This window comes from Neltuma alba, unplaced genomic scaffold (assembly GCF_004799145.2).
Source record: "Neltuma alba isolate B1F8T4 unplaced genomic scaffold, ASM479914v2 tig00008145_pilon, whole genome shotgun sequence".
Classification (NCBI taxonomy): Eukaryota; Viridiplantae; Streptophyta; class Magnoliopsida; order Fabales; family Fabaceae; genus Neltuma; species Neltuma alba.
The window spans coordinates 32128-38608 of NW_021634959.1; positions in this window are offsets into that span (position 1 = coordinate 32128).

The following is a 6481-nucleotide window of genomic DNA, read 5'->3' on the forward strand; positions in this document are numbered from 1 at the left end:
TTATGCTACTCCTCCAGTCCTAATTATAAGACCTAATTGATTTATTTGAGGAGATTAAGGAAGTAAGTTAAGTTGGTTATTTATAATAAATAAGTGTTGTCATTTCTAAAATATCCTTGCTAATTAAGTATATTGGCTAAAACTATCATTATTAGAAGGATTATCTTGGAAAAAATGCATAAATATAAGAGACAAAATGGATTGGGGTCTTATAATTAGGACCAAATAAAAAGTCAAATGGGGTCTTATAATAAGGACCGGAGGAGTATTAAATATAAAAGTTAGTTGATTAATTTGAATAGATTAAATAAACTAATTAAGTTAGTTATTTATAATAAATACTACTCCAGTCCTAATTATAAGAGCTAGTTGACTAATCTGAGAAAATTAAGGAAAGAAGTTAAGTTAGTTATTTGTAATAAATATGTGTTGTCCTTCCTAAAATATCCTTACTAATCAAGTGTGTTGGCTAAAACTATAATTATTAGAAAGACTATCTTAGAAAAAATTGAGTAAATATGAGAGAAAAATGGATTGAGATCTTATATTTAGGATCAATATAAAAGTCCAATGGGGTCTTATATTAAGGACCGGAGGTGGTATGTATTTTCTTTCATAAAATATCTTTGTTAATCAAACATATTGGCTAAAATTACTATTATCACAAGGACTATCTTAAAAAAACAAATAAATATGAGACAAAAAAATTAGAGTCTTGTATTTAAAACCAAAATAAAAATTAAATAAATTTTTATATTAAAAACCGGACATAGTATCAAATACATATAAAATTATAGTTAAAATTTAATATATGTCATTAGTTAACAAACAAGCATTTTCATATAAGTTGAACATGCCCATTATTTAAATGGGTGTTATAGTCATGAGTATTTTTTTCTTATCTAAATTCTTTTCAAGATGTTATTGATTTCCAATAAATATAAAATATATTGCTTTTTTCAATCAATATATATTTTCGCCAGAGTATACATAAATATGTTAAGATGATTTATCCATACCTCATTTATCAAGAATTGTTGTAAAATTTGTCTGTCTATAAGTCGGACATCTCGTGGTTATTTGTCACCCACACACACGCGCATGCGAGGAAATTGCTCAGGTTTCATTAATATTAATTGTAAGAAATAATAAAGTGAACTTGTCAAGTTCAAACCTTGGAATGAACAATTTTCGTAAATTTTGCTCATATTTGTAGGACAGCTGTAAAGTCAGAAACCAATAACAACAAATGGAGGACAATATCTAACTGTGGGGTCCTCTCCTTCCTATGTTTCTTCGGCAGAAGAAGACAATAACAATACACGTCCCCAGCTTCACCCAGACATCACAGTAATCAAGTACCACCTTCTCTCCTTGATACAAGGATTAAGTAACTAATTTAAATAAATTTAAAAAATTAGTTAAATTTTTTCTTTGTAATAAATAGATATTATCTTTTTTTTAGTTATTTATAATGACTAGACTTTATCTTTTTAAAAATATTCTTATTAATTAAATATATTGGTTAGAACTACTATTATTAAAAGAACTACCTTGGAAACAAATAGACAAAGATGAGAGATAAAATATATTAGGGTCTTATATTTAAGATCAAAATAAAAGTTAAATCAGCTCTTATATCAAGCACCGGAGGTAGTAATTATAAATGTAATTTGATGGTTAAGATTTAATAGTTTTTAAAATTATATATATATCAATGTGTGCAATTAAAATTCGTTTTGAATTGCAAAAAATACATGCAATGAAAAATAAACTAAATTTGTTACACAAACCATATTTGACACTGTCGAATGTTGCTTGAGACATTAGATTTTTTCTTATTAAACTGTATTTTTTATTTTAAAATTTGTATGATAATTTTTTGTCAAAAATTATGCTATCTCCCTTTTCATTTATAATTGCCATTTTCATACTCAAAACTGTCCCCCCCCCCAAAAAAAAGGGCCAAGACATTAGGAAGATATTATTAGGAAGAAGATTGACTATGGTTCAAGTTAAACAAAAAAAAAAAACTTGTATTAGGAAGAAGATTGACTATGGGGTAAGGTAAGATGTCACACCATACGCTGTAATTAAAGATGGAACCTAAACATTTTAGAAAAAAAATTAGGTTGTTAAATTCAAAGACTCAAGTGCAAACTTTCCAAGGGAATATTCTTTTGGTTCACCTGCCTGGATTGAAATTAATCAGCCAAAAACAAAAAATAATTGTTTTCCTAATCTTGTATTATATATATATACTTATAGTTACCCTTTCGTTTCATTTGTTTCATAAATAAAGTAATTAATCACAGATTAGGTAAATCTCTTGCCTCCAACTTAATTGGCCTAACAATAACAGAAAAAAGCTGCAGCCCCTGTGGAGTCCACGTATAATATAGTCATTTTTCAACATATTTGGTTAAGCAAAAGAAGACCAATTCAACAAAGAAACCTCAAAATTTAGATGTAATTTTTTTAGGGAAAAAAAAAAACACCCACAGAAATTTACATAAATTAATAAAAATCTAATAGGATGTTAACATAGAACAAAGTGTAGGGTCTAATTCAAGAGATTATAAAGTATAAAAATTTATGAATATTGCTCCTTTTTAATACTTCAATGCATTTTTTTGGGAAATTGATTGATATATAAGAGACAAGATAAAGGATAGCTCCACCTAAAATGTTCAAAACTTATTTTGAAAATGAATTAATATATATATTAAAATCATTAAGTTATTATTGGTGTTTTGAAGCTATCGCTTAAACATGTTACTATTATAAGTACATATTCTTAATATTATATAGGAGTATTTTCATCTAGAAATAATCAATTCAAAGTACGGATGTAATACTGCTTATCCAAAATGCAACAATTATTTTTGTAAAAAAGTTATGATTATAAGCTACTAGAATTTATCAATAACTTACTTTTTCGTTGGCCAATTTATTAATAACTTGGTTACTTTACTAGGATTCTTAAACATGAACACATTCTTTTATATAAAAAAATGTTTCCAACTAAAATTCATAATTAGAAACAATTAATCTTAAACCTTACATTTAATGCAGCTCAAAACTAAAGCCTACACATTATTGTTCACTATTTGGGACACATCATGTATTGATTTTCCCAAACAAAAGCCAAGTTGTTAATCTTTTACAAAGTGATAAGAAGAGGACAACATTTTTTTTATAGACAAAGATTTTGGGGATCTTTGAACAGCCAAGAGTGACCCTTAACGTACAAGCAGAGTCCTTTTTTTTTTTTTGGATGAACAGCAAAGTCTGAAATTTGGAAACAGATGTTGGTTGAGAATTATAAAAAGTAATAAATAGAAGCAACCCCAGTATGTTAAAAATCAATCTGTAAAATGAGTTTCAGGTCACAAATTCAGAATCAGAATGTATCAAAGCAAATAAAAGCTTATCTACTTTTGTACAAAAGAATAGAAGACTAATCATAAATGGCACCCAGATAAACTGATGAGCAAGCATTTATAATTTACTCTCCTTCTGTAAATGTTTGTACCGACATTGATCTAACACCTTAGCTTCAGACTTTCAGGTTGGATCCCACCAGTGCCATAGTGAAACTACTGTGTTGTTTTTGGCTTATTTGGAACGATGGTATAATATTTTTAAAATAGCTTTTCAACCGTGAATTATGATTGCCAGATAAGCATGTGAAAAAAATTTGGCATCAAATTGCATGAATAAGTGATTTTGGGACTCCAATTGTAATCCCAAACAAACCCATGGTCTTTTTTTTTGGGGGGGGGGATTTGAGCCGTTCATATGGAATTTTATATTTTATATTGGTCTGAATAAGTTGGAGATATTAGGTTCTATCAATAATGGTGGACGACCAACATTCATAAAGAGAAGAACGAACCCGTGAATGGTTTTGAGGGTACAACATTTGAGCTGTTAATGGTTGCTGGTGGGTCAGCGCCAGTCATATTAAAAGTTTGGACGCATGGCTTGGGGTCAAAACTGAAACTCAAAGCCAGCATGTGTTTAGTTGTTCTCTTTGACGCCCAAGTTTAATTTTGAAAACTCAGTTTTTAATAAATGCTTGTTTGATTGGTTTTACTAAACTGGGTTTTACCTCTTAATCCTCAGCAAGCAGGAAATTAGATTTTCTGAATTGAGTTCTGTTAATATCATTTTAGAGCCTATTTGGAACAGTTTATAAGTAGTTTTTTAACAATAATTTACGAAAAACGAGACAAGTGAACTTAAATGAAACGTGATGATAAGGGATTTCTTGAGCCCTCCAAACTAGGGGTGTGCATGGACTAGACTGGACCGGGTTTGTTATCAACCCGAAGTCTGGTCCAGTAAAGACCTCGGGCTGAAAAAAACAACCCGAGGTCTGGTCCGGTCCAGTGCCAACCCGAGGTCGGGTTGGACTGGACTTGGTCCTCTGGACTGCCTGGACCAGTCCAGGCAGTCCAGAGCTAATTTTAATTTTTTTTTAAAAATTTTTTTTCTTCAATAAGAGGCAAGATTGTAACTTACTATATAAAATTTTGCACATATTTTAATTCAAAAGTTATCAAATTTGATCATTCCTTTTCAATTTCCCAATGAAGTCATGTTTTATTAATTAATTCTCATCAATATAGATCTTAAATTGTAGAAAATATATATGCATACTCATTACTTTGAAAGTTAATAGATAAATCTTAATTATTTGAATAGATAAAAAATTTATATAGAAAAATTAAATCAAATTAAAATTATATAAATAATAATTTTAAAAAATCGGGCTAGACTGGACTGGACCAACTGGTCTGAGGGGTCAGTCCCTAGTCCAGTCCAGCCCGATGAGACCAGTTCGGTCCAGTCTGGTCCAGTCTTGTTTCGGGCCAATTTTTTTTGGACTAGACTGGACCGGGTTTGTTCGGGTTGGACCGGACCATACCGGACCACCGGGTTTTTGCACAGCCCTACTCCAAACAGGCTCTTAAGGTGCATATTCAAATGCTGCGCCCTTCCAGTTCCTGGAATGGCCATTAATAGTATTTAGGCATGAGCAAGGGAAGCGATTGTAGTAAGACAAGTACAAAATTACAACCAAACTGATATAACCCACACCAGGTTGGAGCACAGAATTCCTGCCACAGACGCAGAAACACATGCTTCATCACTTCAACAAACGCTTTGTTGCTATCCCAAGCTTCTTAATTACCTCCCCCCCCCCCTTTCTCTCTCTCTATATATATACACGTACACTACATCCCATTTTTTATCTTTTAACGTGAGAGCTAGATAAATAATTTAAAGATATTAAAAAAATTAGTTAAGTTAGTTATTCGTCATAAATATGTATTGTCTTCCATAAGCTATTCGTTTTAATTATATAGTAGTATATTAGAACTATCTGTTGGTAGGAATTCTTACAATCGATACGAATGTTTTAGGAAAAAGATAAATTTGAGAGATAAATTAGATTAAAATTTTATATTTAAAACCAAATTTAATTTTTAACTAATTTTTATATTAAGGATTGAAAGAAATATACATAAGAGTTATGATATGCTCGGTCTACTGACAGTAGGCCGTGCTTAGTTGGAAGATGGTCTGTTGGACTGTCTGGGCTCAGTCCTGATAGCCTCGGCTTGGATTCAATCTTCCGATCCCAAATCCGAATATACCAGAAATTTTAACCGTTAGCTTCATAAACGCAAGTAGAGCCGGGAAAACGGGCCGAGCCCGTCGGGCCGGCCCTTTTAGGCCCTGAAATTATGAGGGCCGGGCTTGATATTTTTCTCTTAAAATGAAACATAAGCCCTGGAGGGCTGGCCCTGGAGGGCCGAGGGCTTAAAAGGGCCGGTCCTGGAGGGCCACGGGCCGGCCCTTTTAAGCCCTTTTATATTTTTTTTATTTTTTAAATTTTTTTATATAATATTAATGTTATTAATTTTTTACATTGTTAATAATATTTCAAATATTTAGTTATTATTATCATTTTAAAAGTAAATTTAGTTTTAGATAATAATTTATCCAATTAAATTTTTAAAAAATGGGTTAATTTGGATTTTAATAATGATTTGATTTATATTATATGCGTTGATATTTTTAAACTATATATATATTTGATAATAGAATATTTTTATACTTATATAACTTGTGATTCTATAATTTGAATTAGAAATTCATGAGTTTCAACAGCAATGTTTCTCACATTAAAGTAAAATAATAGTTAGATTGCAAAATTTAAAAATAAAATTCTTATAAAGAAGAAAAACTTGATATTTTTGTTACGAAAGAAAAGTATACTTATGAAAAAAGTAATTAATTATAGTGATGATGAAGTTTCAAAAGATTAATAATAGTGTTTATTTATTGCATAATTGCATTATAGATAAAACTTTTAGATGTTGTTATCTTGTTAATGAATGTTTTAGATATTCTTAGATATTGATGAATATTTATATATGATGATATTTTATATGTGACTTAATTTTAT